The sequence below is a fragment of the Pseudorca crassidens genome, chromosome 7 (assembly GCF_039906515.1).
Source record: "Pseudorca crassidens isolate mPseCra1 chromosome 7, mPseCra1.hap1, whole genome shotgun sequence".
NCBI lineage: Eukaryota > Metazoa > Chordata > Mammalia > Artiodactyla > Delphinidae > Pseudorca > Pseudorca crassidens.
Genome location: NC_090302.1, coordinates 115753890 through 115778002, shown reverse-complemented (window position 1 = coordinate 115778002; position 24113 = coordinate 115753890). Strand labels below are relative to the sequence as shown.

Genomic DNA, 24113 nt, shown 5'->3' with positions numbered 1-24113 from the left:
TTATCCCTCCCCACTCCTTCCCCTTTGGTAACCATAGTTTGTTTTCAAAGTCTGTGAGTCTGTTCCTATTTCATAAATAAGTTCATTTGTATCATTTTTTTAGATTCCACATATAAATGATATCATATGATATTTGTCTTTCTCCATCTGACTTACTTTACTTAGTATGGTAATCTCTAGGTCCATCCATGTTGCTGCAAAGGGAATCATTTCATTCTTCTTTATGGCTGAGTAACATTCCACTGTATATATGTACCACATCTTCTTTTTCCATTTCTCTGTCGATGGACATTTAGGTTGCTTCCATGTCTCTACTATCATAAATACTGCTGCAATAAACATTGGGGTGCATGTATCTTTTCAAATTCTGGTTTTCTCCAGATATATTCCCAGGAGTGGGATTGCTGGGTCATATGGTAGCTCTGTTTTTAGTTTTTAAGGAACCTCCAAAATGTTCTCCATAATGGTTGTACCAATATACATTCCCACCAACAATGTAGGAGGGTTCCATTTTCTCTATACCCTCTCCAGCATTTATTGTTTATAGATTTTTTGATGATGGCCATTCTGACCAGTGTGAGGTGATACCTCAACGTAGTTTTGATTTGCATTTCTCTAATAATTAGTGATGTTGAACATCTTTCCATGTGCCAGTTGGCTATCTGTATGTCTTCTTTGGAGCAATGTCTATTTAGATTGTCTCATTTTTTTTGCCATACGCGGGCCCCTCACTGCTGCGGCCTCCCCCGCTGTGGAGCACAGGCTCCGGAGACGCAGGCCCAGCAGCCATGGCTCACGGGGCTGGCCGCTCTGTGGCACACGGGATTCCCCCGGACCAGGGCACGAACCTGCGTCCCCTGCATCGGCAGGAGGACCCCCAGCCACTGCGCCACCAGGGAAATCCTATCTCATTTTTTTGATTGGGTTTTTTTTTTTTTTTTGGATGTTGAGCTGCATGAACTATTTGTATATTTTGGACATTAACCCCTTGTTGATCTTATCATTTGCAAATACTTTCTCCCATTCTGTGGGTTCTCTTTTTGTTTTGTTTATGGTTTGCTTTGCTGTGAAAAAGCTTTTAAGTTTAACTAGGTCCCATTTGTTTATTTTTGTTTTTATTTTCATTACTCTAGGAGGTGGATCCAAAAAGATATTGCTGCGATTTATGTCGGAGAATGTTCTGCCTATGTTTTCCTCTAGGAGTTTTATAGTAACCAGGCTTACATTTAGGTCTTTAGTCCATTTTGAGTTTATTTTTGTATATGGTGTTAGAGAATGTTCTAATTTCATTCTTTTACATGTAGCTGTCCAGTTTTCCCAGCACCACTTATTGCAGAGACTGTCTTTTCTCCGTTGAAAATTCTTGCCACCTTTGCTGTAGATTAATTGACCATAGGTGCATGAGTTTATTTCTGGCTTTCTATCCTGTTCCATTGATCTATATTTCTATTTTTGTGCCAGTACGATGCAGTTTTGATTACTGTAGCTTTGTAGTACAGTCTAAAGTCACGGGGCCTGATTCCCTCAGCTCTGTTTTAGTTCCCCTTTAAAGCTATTTTATCCCAATTAAGTTTTACTGTAACAAAAATACTTGTAATTCCCGTGGTGAATACTGATCTCAACATAAATTGTGTAGTACAATGCTTATCATGCTCAATAAATGCTTGTTGAATGAACAACAGTATTATGTTTGTATCAAGCTTTGTTTTTCATGTTGAATGCAAGCTGAAGATCCTTATTCTATTATTCCAAAGCACCTCTTAAAATAAATAAAACATATTCTAATGGTGGCTATGGGGTGCCTCTCAGATATAACTAAGCACTTACACCCCAGCTAGAAATGCTGTGCTCATGACTCAGCCCCAGTCTTAAAGTTACCAGTGGTTGAAGGACATTGCCTGGCCCCAAATAAGACAACTTCTCCAAAGCTGTCTGTGTCCATTACTTGTCAGTGTAGATGTGCAAGGACACACTCCCTTGCTTTAATTTAAGACTGTGAAGAGCCATCCACCTCCCGAAGCTTCAGTTTGTTTGTTTTTAATAGATTTTATTTTTGAGAGCAATTTTAGGTACACAGCAGAATTGAGCAGGAAGTACAGATTCCGGTACACCCCTGTCCCATGCATGCACAGCCTCTCCCACCATCAACTTCCCACACCAAATGGTACATTTGTTACTACTATTAAACCTCCACTGACACATCATCATCACCCAGAGTCCAGAGTTTACCTTAGTGCTCACTCTTGGTGTTGCATATCCTATAGGTTTGGACAAATAAACATTTAATGACGTGTCCACCATTATACTATTGTACAGAATAGTTTCACCACCCTAAAAATCCTCTGTGTTCCACCTATTCATCCCCTGCCCCTTAGCCCCTGGCAACCACTGATCTTTCTACTGTCTCCCTAGTTATTCCTTTTTCAGAATGTCGCATAGTTGGAATCACACAGCGTGTAGCCTTCTCAGATTGGCTTTTTTCACTTAGTGATATGCATTTAATCTTCCTCCATATGTTTTCATGGCTTGATAGCTCATTTCTTTATAACACGGAATCATCTTCCATTTTCCGGATGCACCACAGATTAGTTATCCGTCACCTACTGAAGGGCCTCTTGATTGTTTCCAAGTTTTGGCAATTATGAATAAAGCTGCTATAAACATTCCTGGGCAGGTTTTTGTGTGGACATCAGTTTTCAGCTCCTTTAGGTATATACCAAGGAGCCTAGTTGCTGAATTTATGGTAAGAGTATGTTTATTTTTGTAATAAACCACCAAACTGTCTTCAAGAGTGGCTGGACCAGTTTGCATTCCCACCAGCAGTGATGGGAGTTACTGCTGCTCCACATCCTCAGCAGCATTTGGTGATGTCAGTGCTTCAGATTTGGGCAGTTCTCATGGGTTTTGAGCCCTTCCCAACACCTCCTCCCTGAGACCCACCTCCCCAGGTTTTACGTCTCCAGTTCATGAAGCGTTCAGCAATTTATCAGTTATAGTTTGAGTGTCTCTTCCGGCCCCAGTGGCAGGCTCCTGCTTTGAGGATTCTGTTCCAGACAAACTGTGATTCTCTCTATTTACCTGTCTCTCCAGTTTTTGTGGCAACAGTTTTTCCAATGACCTCAATCTTCTAAAAGGTCTGAGAAGAGGGTTGATGTTGTTTGTTCAGCTTTTTTCTTGTTGTGAGGATAGGAGTTGTTAGACCTGCGCGGTCTCCTAGGAGTTTCGACTCGCCCAGGAAACAACAAGAGTCGGAAGTCGATGCAAAACGCAAGAGGTTTATTGAAGGCCGGTGCACCGGGGTTCCTTGGTCCTCACGCAGGAGGTCGAAGAAGGAACCCTTTTGGGCGCGAATATGTCAGTTTTATAGGTTCCCACTTCCCCGTATGTAAATTATAGATTTGGTTGTGTTCTCCTGCTGATTGGTCCCGGCTTAGGCTCGGACCAGAGAGGGAACTTGTCCCCAGCTGCCTGATTGGTCTTTGACAGACACCTTTTTTACATTTTATTATCTCCCTTCTTCTCCCCAGCTGCCTGATTGGTCTTTGACAGACACCTTTTTTACATTTTGTTATCTCCCTCCTTCTCGGAAGGGGGCCGGACATCCTGGAAATTCACCCATTGTCTAAGAAGCCCCTATTGTCTGGAGAGTTCTTAATCATTAGCTGGAACAATGTCCCTCGAGTCCCACATTCCCCCCTTTTTCTTGTGACTATTGATTCCAATCATGGAATCTCAACCTTCTGTTCGTAAACTTTGGTACTGTTGTCTTAACATTAGAACTTGTACAGTACTGATACGTTCTCTAATAAATGCTATCAAGCGATTTAGAACACATGGTCCAAAAGTTAAAATCAACAATAAAACAATAAGAGGTCCCAACAGAGTAGAGATTAAGGTGGTAAACCAGGGGGACTTATCAAACCATGATTGAAACCATCCTTTTTCGTTCTCTCTCTCCCTTTGCCTTTTATCTAAGCGTTCCCTTAGTTTATCCATGGTTTTGGTAATGGTTCCTGAATGATCAATATAAAAGCAACATTTTTTTTAGAGCGGCGCATAATCCCCCTTCCTTAAGAAACAGCAAATCTAGGCTGCAACACCATTTCTGAAAGTGAGGTGAGTGATTCCTTTAGTTGAGTTATGGAACTTTCTAATGCTCGAAGGTCGATGTCTACAGCCTGTCTTAAACTTGCATAATACTGGGGTTGTTGTATGAGGGCTTTGGTTCCTGTTCCTATCCCGGCAGATATTCCTAGTCCTAGAAGGACAGCCAATGTGAGGGTTACAGGTTCTCTTTTGTTTTTTGTTTTTCCTACATATTTATCTAAAAAGGATGAGTCTGAATGGTAGATAAGTCTAGGGACTAATTGCACTAACACACAAAAGTCAGCTGAAGTATTAAGAACCTCTAAAGAGACACAAGGGGTGAGCCCCGTGTTACATGTCCACCATCCATCTTGAGGAGGTACAAGATATCCTGAGCCTGAAGGGAGGCTAAAATCATGACAAAGGTGTCTATGGGACTGGGGAGGTGTTCCTATACAAGTACCATTTCCAAAAACCGAGGACAGGGTTAATTTACTGTTCCCTTCTTGCTTCCATCGACATTGGTCTGAGGAGGTAGAATTAGTATAGTTGGAGCTATATCCTATAGCATCATAATAAGGGGGAGGGGCAGCATAGCAAAGTCAACATGATTTTGTAGCCTCTGGGTTTGTAGCATTGAGAACCGTAAAGGCTGCCTGCACCAAAGCATCCTATCCTGAGGAGTCCCAGGCTTAACTGTGGGTTCTTTGGATCCAGAGGTTTCATTAGTCTCATTCTTTGTTGACGTAGTTGAAGGGGCCGGGGGAAGCAAAGGGGGGCCAAGTATGGGATTTGGGCCTATTGATATAGGAGCAGGAGTCTCAATCTTTAGCTTAAGGGTCATTAATATTTCTAAATCATATCCTCTCATGTAAAATCTAACGCCCCAAGAATGACCATTTATCCATTTTTTATCTCTTTTTCCGGGATTACTAAAGGAAATTTTAAGGGGATGACACCATCCTGAACATTTACTCCGGTGTCTGGTATCCTCATTATGAGAATAATTAGCCGTTACAGTAATAAAATCCCAAGTTGAGGTGGGTTTCCAATTAGTATCCCCGGTAGTTTCACATCCCCAGCTTTTGCAATAAAAGTTTTCAGTTCCACCACATTTATAATTCAGAGATCAAGGGCGGTGGAACCCGGGGCATACGTAGAAAGTAAGGATACCAAGCATCATTCTTTTGCCTGCATTTTTGCAACCCGGCCCAAACCAATCAGTTTCCGAAACTTTGGAAGGGGCAGTGTTCATATCATGAGAATCTTCTGTATCCCAATAAGGTGCTCCTATAGCCAATTTACAAACATCAGGAAAAAGATCTGGCCACCAGGTCCAGGGGGGTGCAGTATGACTAATGGAGCAGGTTACATCTCCAGTCTGAGAAATTACCTGCCAAGTTAAACGTTGGGGGAGGTGAGGGCTAAAATCACTTACAGTCAGTAAAGGCAGTAAAACCAAAATTATAAGTCTTAGGTTCGTAGAAGCTTGAGTTTGAGCGGGTTGTCGGTTCTTTGGGCCCGCCATCCTGATGATGCCTCGCTGGTGCAGACTTCACATGTGAAGCATGGATCCAGGCAGCGATGCCGTCCACTTTTATGGCCGTTGAGGTGGTGGGGAGGACGGTGTATGGTCCTTTTCATCGAGGTTCCAACGTCTGGGTTCGATGCCGACGGACGTATACGGAGTCTCCGACTTGGAAAGGATGAGTTTCTCCCGGTGTTCCCGGTTGGTAGGCCTTGGCGAGTTGGGACCATATTTCTTTCTGGACCAATTGGAGTCCCAGTAGCCTAGCATATAAGTCAGTGTTATTTTGACAATCAGGTTTTATTTCTTTTCCTAAAGTGAGGAGGGGAGGCGGGGCACCATATAATATTTCAAAAGGAGTAAGATGGTATCGGGAAGGTGTATTTCTAACCCGGAATAGGGCCAAAGGAAGGAGCACCGTCCAATCGGTACCGCCAGTCTCCAAGGACAATTTAGTTAGGGTCTCTTTTAGAGTCCTATTCATTCTTTCTACCTGACCTAAACTTTGGGGTCTATAGGCACAATGTAATTTTCAATCAGTCCCCAAATATCTGGCCACATCCTGACTTACCTGGGCGACGAAGGCTGGACCATTATCAGACCCTATTACCTTTGATGCTCCAAATCGAGGAAAAATTTCTTCTAAAATCTTCTTGGCTACTACAGCAGCTGTTTCTTTCTTTGTTGGGAAAGCCTCTATCCATCCTGAAAAAGTGTCTACAAAAACTAAAAGGTATTTATTACCGTACCTTCCAGGACGCACTTCGGTAAAGTCCACTTCCCAGTAAGTTCCTGGGCGGTCCCCCCTGAGTCTCTTTCCAGTTTCAAGTTTCCCTTTGTGAGCATTTACCTGTTGACATGGGACGCATTCCTGCACAATTTGTTCAGCTAATTTTGTCATTCCAGGGGTTTCGTACCCGGCTTTTTGTAACAAGGCTACCATCTTTTTAGTCCCCAAATGTGTCCATCTGTGCATCTGTTGTAACATGGATTCTGCTTGCTGAGGGGACAAAGTTCCTTTTGTTGTGGCCGGGATGATTTCTTCATCGCAGCCTGGTTTTTCAGGAACTTTATCTGACAGTCCTAAAATGACTTCTCCCGATGCTATTTCTCGGGCCACTTGGTCAGCCATATTATTTCCCCTAATTATTGGGGTATTTCCTTTTTGATGTCCAGGGCAGTGGATGATACTGACTTTAGTAGGAAGCATGAGTGCAGTCAACAAAGCCACGATTTCGTCTTTGTTTTTAATTTCTTTGCCACCTGAAGTTAGTAGCCCTCTCTGTTGGTAAATGGCACCGTGGATATGAGCGGTAGCAAATGCATATCTACTGTCTGTGTAGATGTTTACTTTTTTATTCTCGGCCATCTCTAATGCCCTCGTCAGGGCAATTAATTCAGCTCGTTGGGCTGAGGTCCCTTCTGGTAGCGCCGCTGCCCATATGACTTGTTTTCCGTCTACCACGGCTGCCCCAGTTCGACGCTTACCTTCCTCCAGGAAACTGCTCCCATCCGTGAACCAGGTGAAATCAGCATCAGGGAGGGGCAGGTCCATCAGATCTGGCCTACTGCCGTGTGCTGCGGCCAGTACTTCCTGACAATCATGTATGATGGTGGAGCCTTCCAAGTCAGGATCAGGTAGCAAGGTGGCTGGATTGAGTCCTGTGGCTGGAGCAAACTTGATGCGATCTGAGTTTAGCAACAGGGTTTGGTAATGGGTCATCCTGGCATTAGTTAGCCACCTATCCGGTGGTTGACGGACTACATTTTCCAGGGCATGAGGAGCTGTTATCGTTAGATTTTGTCCTAAAGTTAGTTTGTCAGCATCTTTGACTAGAACGGCCACTGCAGCGATTATCTTTAAACAGGTGGGCCATCCTGATGCCACAGGGTCCAATTTTTTTGACAAATAAGCAACTGGGCGATTCCAGGGACCCAATTTCTGAGTCAATACTCCTTTTGCAATGCCCTTATTTTCGGCCACATATAAATGAAAAGGTTTGGTTACATCTGGCAGTCCTAGGGCTGGAGCTGAAAGTAAAGCTCGTTTGATTTGGTCAAAAGCCCGTTGTTCCTTATCGCCCCAAACGAAAGGAGTGCTGTTTTTGGTTAGGGGGTACAATGGGGCTGCCAGCTCAGCAAACCCTGGAATCCATAGTCTATAGAATCCGGCCATCCCCAAAAATTCTCTAACCTGCCTGGCGTTTTTGGGAGCCGGAATTTGGGCCACCGTATCCTTTCTGCTCTCCGTGAGCCATCTTTGCCCCCCTTTTAATAGATACCCCAGGTAACTGACCTGTTGTTGGCATATTTGTGCTTTCTTGGCTGAGGCTCTATATCCCAGGGTTCCAAGTTCCGTTAACAGTTTTTCAGTACCCTTGATACAATCTTCTTGGGTCTCAGCAGCTAATAAAATATCATCAACGTATTGGAGTAATGTTACCTGGGGATTTGATTCTCTATATAATGCCAAATCCTGATGGAGGGCTTCATCAAAGATGGTCGGGGAGTTCTTAAATCCCTGAGGTAGCCGTGTCCATGTCAGCTGACCAGACATTCCCGATGTTGGATCTTTCCATTCGAAGGCAAAGTAGGGTTGGCTCAGGGGAGAGAGTCTTAAACAGAAAAAAGCATCTTTAAGGTCCAAAACAGTATACCACGTATGTTGTGGTGGAAGAGTGCTCAGGAGGTTGTAAAGGTTTGGAACTGTGGGGTGGAGGTCTGCCACCCGTTTGTTTACCTCTCGTAGATCCTGCACCGGCCGATAATCATTTGTTCCTGGTTTCTTTACCGGCAGGAGAGGGGTGTTCCATGCTGATTGACATCTTATTAAGATGCCCAAGTCTAGTAGCCTCTGTATATGGGAACGGATACCATCTTTGGCTTCTCTACTCATGGAGTATTGACGGACTGTTATTGGGGTGGCAGTTGCCTTGAGTTCCACTAGCACCGGGGGCCGATTTTTGGCCATCCCCATTCCGGCAGTTTCTGCCCAGGCTTGAGGGAACCGAGTTACCCAATCAGTAACATTAACTCGTGAGGATGAAGGCTGCTCGTATAATTTATATTCATCTTCTAATTTCATAGTCAATATTTGAAGTAACCTTCCCTTATTATCAGTTATGGTGGGACCTTCTGGCTGAAAGTGGATTTGAGCCCCTACTTTGGAGAGTAAATCTCTTCCCAGCAAAGGATAGGGGCATTCCGGAATAATCAAAAATGAATGGGTTACTCGTCCAATCCCAAGATCTACTGTCCTTCGTGTGGTCCATGAATATTGTTTATTCCCAGTGGCTCCTTGTACCCATGACCTTTTAGCTGAGATAGGACCTTTTGAGTGGAGAAGGACGGAGTGCTGGGCTCCGGTATCTACCAAAAATTGAACAGGTTCCCCCTCCACTTTAAGAGTTACCCGGGGCTCGGGGAGAGGGTTCGAGCCCTGACTTTCCTAGTCTTCTTCTTTCAATGTTAAGATTTTGTTTTTGGTTGGCCTTCCTCCATTCTTTTTCTTAGGGCATTCTCTCGCCCAATGTCCTTTTTCTTTACAGTAGGCACATTGGTCCTTGTCTAATGGCCGCCTTCTGTCTGCCGTTCGCCCTTCCTGCCTATTTCTATCCCCTATATTTCTTCCTCCAACCACAGTGGCCAGTATCTTACTTAAATTCCTCTCCTGTCTCTTATCCCGTCTTATTTCACGGGCTTCCTGCTCTTTCTGCTTTCTTTCTTCCTTCTCTTCCTCTGTTTCTCTTTTGTTATATACTTTATCTGCCTCTTTTACTAACTCCTGAAGCGAAAATCCCTGCAAGCCATCTAGCCTCTGTAATTTCTTCTTAATATCAGGGGCCGCTTGATCTATGAAAGCCATTGCTATAGTAGCCCTATGTCCCTCCGAAGTTGGATCATAAGGGGTAAAGCGTCTAAAGGCTTCCATTAAACGTTCCAGGAACACAGTTGGCGATTCCTGGGGCCCCTGAGTTACTTCCCTTACCTTAGCCAAATTAGTGGGCCGTCTGGCCGCTCCATGGAGACCCGCCACCAGAGCCTGGCGATACATTTTCAGGCGCTCCCTACCTTCCGGGGCATTGAAATCCCAGTTTGGCCTGACGAGTGGGAAACCAGCATCAATCTCGTTAGGCAGCTGGGTAGGTTGCCCATTGGCGCCTAATACATTTTTTCTGGCTTCTAAAAGAACCCGTTGCCTCTCCTCAGTCGTTAGGAGAGTCTGGAGCAGCTGCTGACAATCATCCCATGTGGGCTGGTGGGAGAAAACAAGAGATTCTATTAAAGCGGTAAGGGCCTGTGGATTTTCGGAAAAAGTTGGGTTATGCATTTTCCAATTATAAAGATCTGCAGAGGAAAAGGGCCAATATTGGAGAGGTCTATTCCCTTGGCCATCGGGGGGGCCATATTCTCTAAGAGGTAGGGCAGTGGAGTCCGGGGAGATAGCCCTCCGGCTCCTAGTGCCCACTGAGGGACCCCTTTCTTCTTCCATCATGGATGGTTCCCTTGGTGCCGAGGGCAGTGGAGCTGGGGGTCCTCTAGGTGGTAGGGGATTCGGGGCCGGAGGATAAGGGGGTGGGGAATCCAAAAGAAGCAAATCGGACTGCGGGTCAGGATAAATCGCCTTCGGTAGATCCGGGGCGTCGGGTAGCTTCTCCGTGTTGGGGTTTTTCTTTAAGGCTAATATCTCCGACGCTGCTGATGTATGCGCGGACGTACCTGTTGAGGAAACAAAGGGCCGGACCCACGGAGGTGGGGAGAGATTTAAATCTTCCCAGACCAAGACATATGGTACTTGGTCTGGATGTCCGTGGGGATCTATATTAAATATCTTAGACTTCAGCAGCTTAATCTTGTCTAATAAGAAGGATCCTTCGGGGGGCCATCCTATCTGAAATGTTGGCCATTCAGAGGCACACAAAGTCTGCCACTTTCCTTTCTTTACCTCTACCGAAAAATTATGGGCTCTGGCCCGAACTTCGGTCCAATAGCTTAGGGTAAGGGAAAGAGGAGTCGTCATAGTTTGTCCCATTGTCGTCCGTCAGAGAAGAAGAATAGACCACAATACAGAAACAGTTAAAGCTCCACGAAACACATATACGTATGGGCCACAGCGAGCTCGCTTCAAAACCGAAACTTCTTCAGATGGCAGTTATCACCAAGGGAACTGCCGAAATCGAGTGAAGGGGAGACAGAGTTTGCCTCTTCTTCCAGATGAGCCACCAGGGCGTCCCCTAGGGCTCATGGACGCCGGCTATTAGCACGTCTGCCTAGCCAGAGGTCCGATACAGATTCCATAATAAGCCGATTCTTACGGCTTTCCTCCGATAATGGCCCACAAAGAACAAGGGACAAACAGACAATCAAGCTCGAGCTTACCTGGTACCTCCAACTCCCGATGTTCTTGTGGTCCGGGGCGAGTGGAATCCCGGACGAGCCCCCAAATGTTAGACCTGCGCGGTCTCCTAGGAGTTTCGACTCGCCCAAGAAACAACAAGAGTCGGAAGTCGATGCAAAACGCAAGAGGTTTATTGAAGGCCGGTGCACCGGGGTTCCTTGGTCCTCACGCAGGAGGTCGAAGAAGGAACCCTTTTGGGCGCGAATATGTCAGTTTTATAGGTTCCCACTTCCCCGTATGTAAATTATAGATTTGGTTGTGTTCTCCTGCTGATTGGTCCCGGCTTAGGCTCGGACCAGAGAGGGAACTTGTCCCCAGCTGCCTGATTGGTCTTTGACAGACACCTTTTTTACATTTTATTATCTCCCTCCTTCTCCCCAGCTGCCTGATTGGTCTTTGACAGACACCTTTTTTACATTTTGTTATCTCCCTCCTTCTCCCCAGCTGCCTGATTGGTCTTTGACAGACACCTTTTTTACATTTTGTTATCTCCCTCCTTCTCGGAAGGGGGCCGGACATCCTGGAAATTCACCCATTGTCTAAGAAGCCCCTATTGTCTGGAGAGTTCTTAATCATTAGCTGGAACAATGTCCCTCGAGTCCCACAGAGTGACGGCTTCCCATCTCTTTACATGTCAGATCAGAAAACTAGTCCTCTAGATTAAAACCAAATTTTTTTACGGTGGTAAAAGTCACATAATATAAAACATACTAATTTAACTGTACAGCTCAGTGGCACTAAGTACATTCACATTGTTTTGCAACTCACCATCATCCATCTCCTGAATTTTTCAGCTTTCTAAACGGAAACTCTGTCCCCATTAAACATTAACTCCCCATTCCCCCTCCCCACTCCCCATCCCCTGGTCCCTGGACTTTTTTAATTTAGAAAAATTACAAATGCATTGGAAGTTTGGAAGTTTCCTGGGTACTGTTTTTTTTTTTTTTTTTTCCGTCACGCGGGACCCTCACTGCTGCGGCCTCTCCCATTGCGGAGCACAGGCTCCGGAAGCGCAGGCCCAGCAGCCATGGCCCACGGGCCCAGCCGCTCCGCGGCATGTCGGATCCCCCCGGACCGGGGCACGAACCCGCGTCCCCTGCATCGGCAGGCAGACTCCCAGCCACTGCGCCACCAGGGAAACCCCTGGGTACTGTTTTTTGATTCTTTTCTAGCTCTTTCTAACCTTGGGTGTCAATCACAGGTATGAGTTATTTTATTCATTTATTTTATATGAATATACTCTATATATAGTACATTTTGCACATTTTAAGACATTATATAAGCAAATTGTGTTAACTGCTTATTTCACTGCACAATATTTTTTACAGAGATGCTCATAATAATGTATGCGGCTCTGACTTCCATTTTGTTTTCTTCTGTAAAAGTCCTGCCAAAAGTTAAGAAGGCGCTGAGATTTTTATACTACTTGCAAACTCACAAGTCAGCCTGTGGAAGTTTCAGCATTGCTGAGACATTAGAGTCTTGGGTCAGAAACAAAGGACGTTGTTAGTCTCAGCAGTAGTAGAGGCCAGAATATCTCACATGTTCTCTTGTGGCCCAGGGCTCTGCGAACCCCAGAACTCACAGGGCAGTTCAAGGAGGTCCAGGTGCCTCCTGCACAGGCAGGGGCTGTTACAGGAGTAGAGCACAGAACTCAGGGAACCCAGTGTTTCCTACTGGACAGTAAGTGTGCCTGATCTCTGCAGTGGAGGGGGACACCGTCTCTGTCTTCTAAGACTGTGCACAAAATCCTTGAAAAAACTAGTATGAAATAGAGGCAGTGTCTGTTCTCTGAATTGTGCAGAATATAAGAACTGTCTCCATAGTCATTGCTTGCATGATATGAATTTGATTCATTGAAGCTATTACTGATTTTATTAGTGAGCTATTACTTATTGTTTTATGTAGAATTATAAATTCTACTAATTAATCTTGTACAAATATTCAGCCTTCTTATACACATCTCCTTTTCTCTCTGGGCCTTCATCTTTATTATGGTATTGGCTATTCTGTTTATTTTTTGTTGATGCATAAGGATGCGGTTATATTGTTTTATTCTGTTTTTCTTTTTATAAATTGAATTTATATGCATAATTTTTTAAATCCCTTATAGTTTATCTATTATGTGTCAGTGGATATTTTCAATTACCATCTTTCTATGCAACTAATTTTCAACAGTGCATATTTTGGAAAATGGTACATATTAAATAATTTCATCGAGATTTTTGCTATTATAAGTCCACACTCTGGGCAGAGTATGTGTGTGTATTTGTGTGTATCCGTGTGATATATCATATATATCATACACACACACACACACATATATATACATACACATATGTTGTTGTTACATTACCTGCAGAGAGAATTTACACTTTTAAAGGTTCTCATTTGAGGTTCAATAGAAAAGAAAGCCTAAAACCTTTTGCTAAAGTAGCCTGTATAGAACATAGTAACATTTATAGAGCATTAGCTTCAATCAAGGAGAAAGAAAAGGAGTAAACAAAGGAGTTGAACAACAGAGAACCATCATTTTCTTTACCTCAGGTTCCCAAACACGTTGGCAGGGATGAAACTCACTTTCCTGCTGGTGCTATTGTGCAGGAGAGCAAATCCTTTCCTCCTCACAATGAGGGTCCTGAAAGGACATTGTGTCTCAGGTGGCAGAGGCAATACAAAATGAGAAGGTGAGGAATTTCAGCATAAGAACCAGAAGAGATAGAGATGCGCTGGACAATCACAGTCAACAAAGGGACTAAAGGAATGAATTTCGCTGTTGTGTTTGTTCCAACTACGCCAATTCTTTCTGTATTTTCTTAGAGTTCCCATAGAGACAGAAACAAAACTGGTATGAGAACAAAGAAATGAAAAGAAGAGAGAATTTAATTTAAACTTATGATGATAAGAAACCAAAAAAAAATCCTTTTCTTTTGCTGGTATGATTACTTGGAATGGCAGTAATTTTGCTAAACATACTTTTCTTCTGATAGCTCTTAGGAAATGTCCTTGTACTTACTGTTCTATTCCAAGCCTTGAATAATGAAATTTTGTAGAACAGAAATTCTTGGGAGAGCTATGTAAATGCCATTTTACAATGAAACACTGATTTTGTTTCCAAGTAGTCTCTTTTTTTTTTTTTTGCGGTACGCGGGCCTCTCACTGTTGTGGCCTCTCCCGTTGCGGAGCACAGGCTCCAGACGCGCAGGCTCAGCGGCCATGGCTCACGGGCCCAGCCGCTCTGCGGCATGTGGAATCTTCCCGGACCAGGGCATGAACCCGTGTCCCCTGCATCGGCAGGCAGTCTCTCAACCACTGCACCACCAGGGAAGCCCCAAGTAGTCTCTTTTTTAATGATAAAAGTTATACATACGTGGGGGAAAATTCATAACTTACTGCAAAGTGAACAGAAAATTTTAAACATTTCCTATGATTCCACTACCCAGAGAAAAAGCCACAATTAATATCTGATTAATGTGTGTATGTGTGTGTGTGTGTGTGTGTGTGTGTGTGTGTGTGTGGTGTGTGTGTTTAGATATATACATAGTTTCTTGCTCTCTCTCTACAGTATTCCACTACATCAGATTCCTGCTCGGAGGCATGCATATTGCTATATTTTAAAAAAACTATTTTAAACTATTATGCAAACATAACTTTAAATATAAATCTGCAATTGTATGCTCATTACTTCCTCCTGAAAAATACCAACAACTGGAGTTGTTTGGATGTATGGTTTCCCTAAAATTCTCTTGTGTATAAATTACCTCATTTGATTCTTAAAACCATCTTGTGAGCTAGGTAGGCCCACACTACCCATAATTAAAAGTTTATTGTACAGAGTGAATTGAAGCTTTTGAATGGAAAGCCACACTTGAACTGAGCTGTAGCACCTCAGATTCTACGTGCTTTTCACTATAGCAAACAGCAAAGATGCTCGTGGAAAGTGTTGACTTGCGGTTGTAATAAATTGATGAACACTATGTAAAGTACTGCGCAGAGAGGTGCTGAGAGGAGTTTCCTGGGGTTAATCACAGATGCTCTGTGCCCCCTGCAGGCTTGATGCCCAGAGAGGCTGGTGGAACATGATTTTGGGTTTTCTTTTTTTTTTTAAACAAAACCCACTATGCAGAACCACTTTAAATCATTACAGTGTTGCCTTTCCTTCTGTTCTCTTTTCTAATTGTTTCCCTGAATACGTGTCCCTTCCCCTCTAGAGCAATCTGTCTCTGGCCATTGGGCAAGAAGTAGAGCATGAGGGGCTAATCCTACTCCAGCTCACAAGTCCCAGTTTCCAAGTCCTAACTCTGAAGCAGTTTGGAGTTTGCAGTATCGGGGAAATAATAAGCCTAACAAATACTCATGTATAGCGGTCGATCAGTGTTGCACTTCACCAGTGATCACTCTACTTTTTTCAAGTGACTGTGAGGTTAGGAAAGGTGGTTCAGTTGCCATGAGGCATTGCCAATATGTCAAGAAACAGCCAAAGAGAGCCACGTTTGTAAAAGCTGTTACAGTTCAACCATGCTTTAGAACTAAAGTAAAACATTCACAGGCGTTTAGAACTGGGTATAAAGACGCTCAGCTGAGAGATTATCAAGTCAAGCAATGTCTGCTCAAAGTGGCTGTTTGCTAAAACAATGCTTGGGTCTGTCATTGTGGAAAATGTCAAAGTGGTAATCTTTTAAAATTCAGATATTTTCAGAAGACGTTTTTCATTGTTATTGCAGAGGAATTAGGCTTAACCTTGTGGGGAAACAGTGAGTGTGGGGTCAGACCTGTCTTCGGTTTGGTCTTTGACATGAGCTGTTGCACAGAGATCTCACCTAAAATTTCAGTCTCGATTTTTGTCATCTAAAAATGGAAATTACACATACTACTTCACATTTGCGTACTTATTTATGAAATTCGGCCTCGGTACATCCAGGCCAGATTAAATCTCGGAGACAGTCTCGGAGACAGTTTTGGGTGAACTAGAAAATCATAGCTTTACTGCTTCGCCAGGCAGAGGGGGCCACAGCAGGCTAATGACGTCAAGACTGTGTGACCCGCCCTGGAGGGGGTAGTGATGTTCAAGGAGCAGGGCGTGGTCAGCTGGTGGACACTCTTCTGATTGGCTGGTGGTGAGGTCATGGGGAGTTGGCATCATCCACCTTCTGGTTCCAGCTGGTCAAGGGTCTACTTGCTTGTGCGCAGCATGCAGTTAACTTCTCCCACCTGGTAGGGTCTTCAGTATCTGCAAAACAGCTTGAAGGCCATGGCTCAGAATATTATCTACAGCCCTCGAGGAGGAACCCAAAGTCCTTGATTCTGTTCAATGGCTAAACTATTATTATTTTGTCTTGTTTGACTGTTTTCCTTTCTTTCTGTATTTTCTCACTTCTCTGATTAAATGTATTCTTTGACTAAAGTTTTTCTACAGACAAAGGCAGGCGGAGGACATGGGTAGGGGCCTATTCTGGGAAGGCCTCGTAGGGTCCTGCTCGGTTATGTGAGCTGTAGAGCCCACTGGGATTTACAAATCATCGATCCTAACAAGTTTTCTCTGTTCCCTCAGTGTCACTGTCCTCCATAAACAGCTTAAATTCCCAAAGTGTCTCCTGTGCCCTCCACTCTGGCTCAGGTTCTCTCTCTCATGCACACCAGCCAAAGCTGTGTTTAGAATTTAATCTCCCCCAGCCTACGCCCACACTTATGCAGCCAAATATAATTAGAGCAAAACACACAAATGTGCTGACGATCTCTAAATGCAGGACCTCGAACCTTGAATCAATCTTCATTGCTGTCCTATAATTGTACTGCAAGCCGCCAGCCCTCTCACTCTCTCCTTTTACAGAAAATTATTTCATCTCTCTTCTTAAACCTCTGAAACCTCCAACTCCATCCTCACTCTGAGGGACTTGGCACCCAATTCACTGAGAAAATACAGATTCCCACAACCTCGTGCTACCGCACCTGCACACCAACCAGACCCCAGGCCCCAGGACCTGCGTCCTATTCCACGACTGTCTGTTAAAACCCCTTTTCTCTTCCCTTCCCGAAAGAGTCCTTGTCACTGTTTCCAATTACTTTTTTTTTTTTTTTTTGCGGTATGCGGGCCTCTCACTGTTGCGGCCTCTCCCGTTGCGGCGCACAGGCTCCGGACGCGCAGGCTCAGCGGCCATGGCTCACGGGCCCAGCCACTCCGTGGCATGTGCGATCTTCCCGGACCGGGGCTCGAACCCGCGTCCCCTGCATCAGCAGGCAGACTCTCAACCACTGCGCCACCACGGAAGCCCTCCAATTATTCTTTTTCCTCTTTTCTCCGAATCGACTCCAGCAGGTGCCGTCACTGAACTGACTCTTGTCCATCCTCACCTTCCTTGAATCTTCATGTACATGCCTGTGTTTGACTATTTCCTCCATTTAAAATATTTTTTTTTCAGTCTGATTCCAGGAAATCTCTCTTCCAGTTGTGCCCGCTACAAGATCCCTCCTTCTCTGGTTCTTGCACTTGTTTTTTTTCATCCCCAATCTGCTAAACACTGTGGTGCCCCAAAGCTCCGTCCTCAGACCTTGGTCCTTCTCTCTCCTCTCTCTGTCTCAATGTCATCCTACCCCAAAGCTTTAAATGCCACTGATATGCTAATGCTTCCCAAATCATATTTCCAGACTAATCATCTCCGCAGAACTTGAGGCGAGCTTTTCTACTTTTTTCCCAAGTAATCACTTGCATGTCTAATTGATATCTCAGCCCAACACATTAAAAAATAAACTCCTATCTTTTACCCCAAATCTGTACCTCCTGCAGATTTTTCTATCTCAGTTTACAGCCAAATCTAATCTTAGTTGCTCTGGTCAGAAGTGTAAGAGTTTTCCTGGATTACCCTCTTTTACTCAGACCCCATAACCAATCCAGTTGGGTTTTCTTTCAAAACACATCACTGCCTCCCCTGATTCACCTGTATCCAAGCGATCACCCTCTTCCTCTTAGGTTACTACAGAAGCTTTTAACTCACCTGTGGTTAAGTCGCACCTTGTCACTTAGCTGCTCAAATTCCCTCCGGCTTCCTGTTCAGTCCTGGAGGGCCGCACATCTCTTACAAGGCCCTGCATTATTAGGGTCTGCGGAAGCCTCTGCATAAACTGATAAGTAAGGCTTTATGGGATTTGCTTCCCCGCGTCCCCAGACTTTACTCTCACTGCAGATTCTTTGGACCCGTTGAACCCCATTGCCTGGAATGCTGCTCCGGTGGAGATCTCTCCTTTCTCTCCTCCTTAATATCTCACTGAGGTGTTGCACCCCCTTTTTCTGACACCAAACTCAAAATCACAAGTCTCCCCACGCTCCTGAACTTCCTGGCCCCCCGCTTCTGATCTCCCCCCCGCCCCCCTTCATTTCCTTGTTTAGCTTATTTCCTGCTTTTCCATATTTAGATTAGGAATTTAGGAACTATGCTATGTATGACTAGAACTGTTTAACTCAGGTGAAAGTTAGAAAGCATTGTGTGGTCAAAAACATAGGAAGAAATACAATTTACAGTTCATTTAATTAAGAAACAGCATTTAAAAAATAATAATGATATACCTGTGGACGTTAAATACATGTACCAATTTTAGCTAAGATGACTGCTATTGTTACCGAGTCCAAGCTCGCTCTGCTTGGGAAAGCCGGCAGACTGAGAAGATGTCAGACTAAAGTCTCAAAATAACCTCGGGGTTTGGATGCCAGTTTCTTTTATAGCACAGAGAGGGGGAGATGGGGAAGTAAAGTAAAAAGGCCATACATTTTGCAAATATCACCTGGAATGGCCAGCCTCGGGGAGGGTATGTGTTAATTTCTTCTTTCTTGCAGCCATCAGCAGGTGGACAGGGTCAGGATGCTTCCCTGAACAAAGGCACGTGGAGTTAACATTCAGGCAGAGGGGCAGGGTCCCCTGAGGCAGGCCATTATGTATAGACAGTATGCTTTTAGTGAACAAAAGCGGGGGAAAGCAAAGGTTAAAGTAAAAGAAGCAGATCCAACTTGTAGTCAGATTTGGTTCTTCCCTTGTAACACTGTTTCCAATTCCAGTGGTTTTCTTTCAGAAAATATTTCAGTCTTTTGACTTAGAGCTTGCATACACAGATTCTTAGTGCTTACATATAATAGCAGAGAGCTTGCTTTTATTTCATCAATAAAATAGTAAACAAAATCATTAATGGCTAATATTCTGATATTAGCACAATCAGTAATACAATTCTATCTTTAATTATGAAAATTCTAACTGCAGTCAATTATATTTATAATACAGTTTTTTATAACTAATTGATGATTTTTTCCTTGAATTTTTGGGAACAGGTAGTGAATTTATTTTATTTTGAGAACAAGTTAATCTAGAAATACCATGCATTTTGAATATAAATATAATGACATGATGGCTCTAGAAATGTGATGTAAATTTTAAAACCTATAACAATTTAAGGTGCTACTTGAAAGCAATTTTTATAATTTAGGAAAAAAAAGTGAATTGTATGTTTCATTTAAAATAAAGTAAGATGGAAGTAGAATTCTTTTTATTAACGACTTTAGTTTGATATAACTCACATACCATAAAATTCACCCGTTAAAAGTGTCATGCCATGGTTTTTGATGTGTTCACAGAATCATGTATCTAGTCTCACAAACAATTTTAGAACATTTTCATTGTCCCCAAAAGAAAGTGTATCCATTTGCTGTAACCTCTGGGTCTCCTATCCTCCCCAGCCCTTGGCAACCACTAATCTACTTTCTATATCTGTAGATTTGCCTTCTCTGGGCATTTCATGTGAATGAAATCATACAGTGTGAGGTCCTTTGTGCCTAGCTTCTTTTTTAAAAAAATCATTTTATTGAGGTAAGATGGACTTATAAAAAGCTGTACATATATATTTTTTTTAACATGGAGAAGTCACTTTTATTTTTTGAGATAACTTATCACGGAAGAGTTTACATTATTTTTAGTAGAGAAGATTAAGTGGTAAGCCCTCTTAGAATTTTTACTTAGCTAAGAGACATTTTTTTAACATCTTTATTGGAGTATAATTGCTTTACAATGGTGTTTTAGTTTCTGCTGTATAACAAAGTGAATCAGCTGTACGTATACATATATCTCCATATCCCCTCCCTCTTGTATTTCCCTCCCACCATCACTATCCCTCCCCTCTAGGTGGTCACAAAGCACCAAGCTGATCTCCTTGTACTATGTGGTTGCTTCCCACTAGCTATTTTACATTTGGTAGTGTATATATGTCCATGCCACCCTCTTACTTCGTCCCAGCTCACCCTTCCCCCTCCCCGCATCCTCAAGTCCATTCTCTACGTCTGCATCTTTATTCCTGTCCTGCCCCTAGGTTCTTCAGAACCATTTCTTTTTTGTTTTTAGATTCCATGTATATGTGTTAGCATACGGTATTTGTTTTTCTCTTTCTGACCTACTTCACTCTGTAGGACTGACTCTAGGTCCATCCACCTCACTACAAATAACTCAATTTCGTTTCCTTTTATGGCTAATATTCCATTGTATATATGTGCCACATCTTCTTTATCCATGCATGTGTCGATGGACACTTAGGTTGCTTCCATGTCCTAGCTATTGTAAATAGTGCTGCAGTGAACACTGTGGTACATGACTCTTTTTGAGTTATGGTTTTCTCAGGGTACATGCCCAGTAGTGGGATTGCTGAGTCATATGGTAGTTCTATTTTTAGTTTTTTAAGGAACCTCCATACTGTTCTCCATAGTGGCTGTATCAATTCACATTCCCACCAACAGTGTAGGAGGGTTCCCTTTTCTCCACACCCTCTCCAGAATTTATTGTTTGTAGATTTTTTGATGATGGCCATTCTGACTGGTGTGAGATGATATCTCATGGTAGTTTTGATTTGCATTTCTCTAATGATTAGTGATGTTGAGCGTCCTTTCATGTGTTTGTTGGCAGTCTGTATATCTTCTTTGGAGAAATGTCTGTTTAGGTCTTCTGCCCATTTTTGGATTGGGTTGTTTGTTTTTTTGATATTGAGCTGCATGAGCTGCTTGTATATATTGGAGATTAATCCTTTGTCAGTTGGTTCGTTTGCAAATATTTTCTCCCATTCTGAGGGTTGTCTTTTCATCTTGTTTATGGTTTCCTTTGCTGTGCAAAAGAAAAGCTGTACATATTTAATGCATACAACTCAGTGAGTTTGGGGATTAGTACATAGACATTAAATTATCATTAATACCAAGGTCATGAAACCATCATCAATATCAAGGCCATAAACATACTATCACCCCCCAAAGCTTCATTCTGCCTCCTATAATATTATTGTTATTATTGTTGTTGTTACTGCTTGATGTGATGAGAACATGTAACACAAGATCTGCCCTATCCTCTTAGCATATTTTAAATATGTGCTACCATAGTTTTAGGCGTAGGCACTATGCTGTATAGCAGATCTCCAGAACTTATTTATCTTGCATAATGAAACTCTGAACTCTTTAACCATCACCTCCTCATTCCAATAAGTGTGAAAGGACATTTTTGGAAAGATTTAGAAAATAAGCTGATAATTGATAGAAATTTTTGGCTCTCTAGGCAAAATAACTCCTCCACAGGAAAATAAAAAGAGCAAAACTTTGTGCTCTAATTGGGAGCCCCTAGACAAGAATATGTGTAAATATTGTGAACAGGAAGGCCATTAAAGGAAACAGCGACCCATAATGGTTAAGAAACGCAAGGATCCTTACCTGGCAGGGGAGATACCATGATCACGAAGGTGGTTTTCCCAGGTTGAGGCTTATCTATTGCACTCTGGATGGGCTGACCCCTGCGATTTCCCCAAATGTAGGAAACTCTACTGCATAATTCGTCATAGTAGGGGACTGCGTTCGTGCTTTCCCCTGGTAAAAAAAAAGAAAAAGAAAAAAGAAACACAAGGAAAACTGTCTAAAATCTGTTTAGTAGTGCTGCTTACAGGGAAACCTTGTATCCTGAAATTCCATGCTCTTCATCTAAACTCTCAAGGGAAATAGCCTATAATTATTTATGAACAATACAGCTTTCCATTTTTCCTTTTTTAAAAATTTGAAATATAGTTGACACACAATATTACATTAGTTTCAAGTGTACAACATAGTGATTCAATGTTATATACATTACAAATTGATCACCATGTCATTCTGGTTACTATCTGTCACCATACAAAGGTGTTACAATATTATTGACTACATTCCCTGTGTTCTATGTTACAACCCTGTGACTTAGTTATTTTATAACTGGAAGTTTGTACCTCATAATCCCCTTCACCTATTTCACCCATCTTCCCACCCCATTCCCTCTGGTGACCACCAGTTTGTTCTCTGTATCTATGAGTCTGTTTTGGTTTTGTTATGTTTGTTCATTTATTGTGTTTTTCAGATTCCACATATAAGTAAAATTGTACAGTATTTGTCTTTCTCTGTCCAACTTATTTCCCTTAGCATAATACCCTCTAGGTCCATCCACGTTGTCATAAATGGCAGGATTTCATTCTTTCTTATGGCTGAGTAATATTCCATAGCATATACATACTACATCTTCTTTATCCATTCATCTGTTGATGGTGATGTAAGACTTTTCATCCAATAATTCTCTAACACCCATAAAGGGAAATCATGTGACTGTATATCTGTAATTAAGGAATTGTTCTTGCTCAGAACGGAATTTATGGACACTCCAAAATCAGAATCTGACTTATTATGTCTGCTCTGGTTGTTTTTAAATTAAACATGTAATGGAAAAATATGTGTTCACTAAAATAAGTAGTCTAGTCACGCCTATTGAACCTAATTTCTTACTAAAAGTTAAGTTGAACTGACTTATGACACTTTTTAGGACATGCCAAATTGTCTAAATAAAATAGTAAATCTATACACCAGTAACAGGTTCAATTTTAGAACAATTTGCTTCTTTGAAATAATATAGAAACAAAAAAGCTTCTCAGACTCTTCAGGTACTATTTAAACATGAACAAGTACATGAATTACTTGATTCCTTGACGTCTCCTAAGATAATTTCTGTCATAAAGGTAGATTCTCACAATAAACCAGATATATAAGAGCTCGTATCTTATACCGTAAACAATATAGACTTTAGAAATTCCATGGAAATATATAGGAATACTTTAGAAAGTACTTTAGCAGCTTTTCATCTGAACCAGCCTACTCCAACTAAAGTGTACACGAAAGACCTTCTTACCAAATCAAAAAGTCACACATCAATGGAGATTTGTAGATACACAACATCTACACTACAGAATCCGGAAATAATGCCCCAGAGAATGACTGTGCTGTAAGAACCATGATCCCTCAAGCATCTGTTCTCATGCCCAAGTCCGTTTATTTATTTAATTCATTGCTTGTTCTATTCCGGATCACAGATATAGCCGTTTCAATATTCTTAGCTCCTACCCCCATGGGAAAGAACTTTATAAGATAGAGTCCGCTGTTTATGTACAGCACATTTTGCCTTTAGTCTAGACATTCTGTTCATTTCTAAAGTTCACTTCTAAAGTTACTGACAGTGAGTTTTTTCATACATTTTAGATTACGTGTATTCTACCCTGTGACACTCCCACTTCCTTGATTGCTTGATTTGAATAGGTTTCAATTGACTCGTGGAACCATAAAAATCTATGGTTTAGACAGATGCACGGTGGCAGAGGTCCGTCGCTCAGGTATCTGAACTATGTCGTGATCTGTTTGCCATCTCTTAGTTTGCCTTTTCCAGAACGTCATATAAACGGGGTCATACAGTGTGTAGGCTCTTGAGCTTGGATTCTTTCACTTGTGAAGGCAGAATCAAAACGGAATAGGTGATTATAAGAGAGCTCTTTAGAATGGAGCTGGGAGGTCATTTAGAAAGTGTGACTTACCACATCTCAGCCTGAATGGAATCTGACCTTCTGACTCGATGAAGTCATCCGGAGCATCTGCCATTAGCTCATGACAGCTACAGTATTGCCATTTATAGAGTGTCTTCCACGTAGTGCAGGAAGAGAAGGGCGTGAACTCTGACCCGTGAGGGAGGCGCGGCCTGCACTTCCCGCACGGACCACAGGGTGGCGCCGAGCCACCTGCCAACCACATGC

The 24113-nt window shown here is 42.6% G+C and overlaps 1 long non-coding RNA gene and 1 other non-coding gene across 2 annotated transcripts; one reads left to right on the top strand and one right to left on the bottom strand.

Moving 5' to 3' along the window:
• Nucleotides 1–11121: 11121 nt before the first annotated feature.
• On the bottom strand, nt 11122–11612 carry LOC137228253 (uncharacterized). Its single transcript, XR_010945228.1, has 2 exons — nt 11420–11612; nt 11122–11356 (listed from the first exon to the last, which is right to left on the bottom strand). It is a non-coding gene; the product is annotated as an uncharacterized lncRNA (long non-coding RNA).
• Nucleotides 11613–21724: 10112 nt separating this feature from the next.
• On the top strand, nt 21725–21888 carry LOC137228484 (U1 spliceosomal RNA). The gene has a single exon (XR_010945274.1). It is a non-coding gene; the product is annotated as a U1 spliceosomal RNA (small nuclear RNA).
• Nucleotides 21889–24113: the final 2225 nt, after the last annotated feature.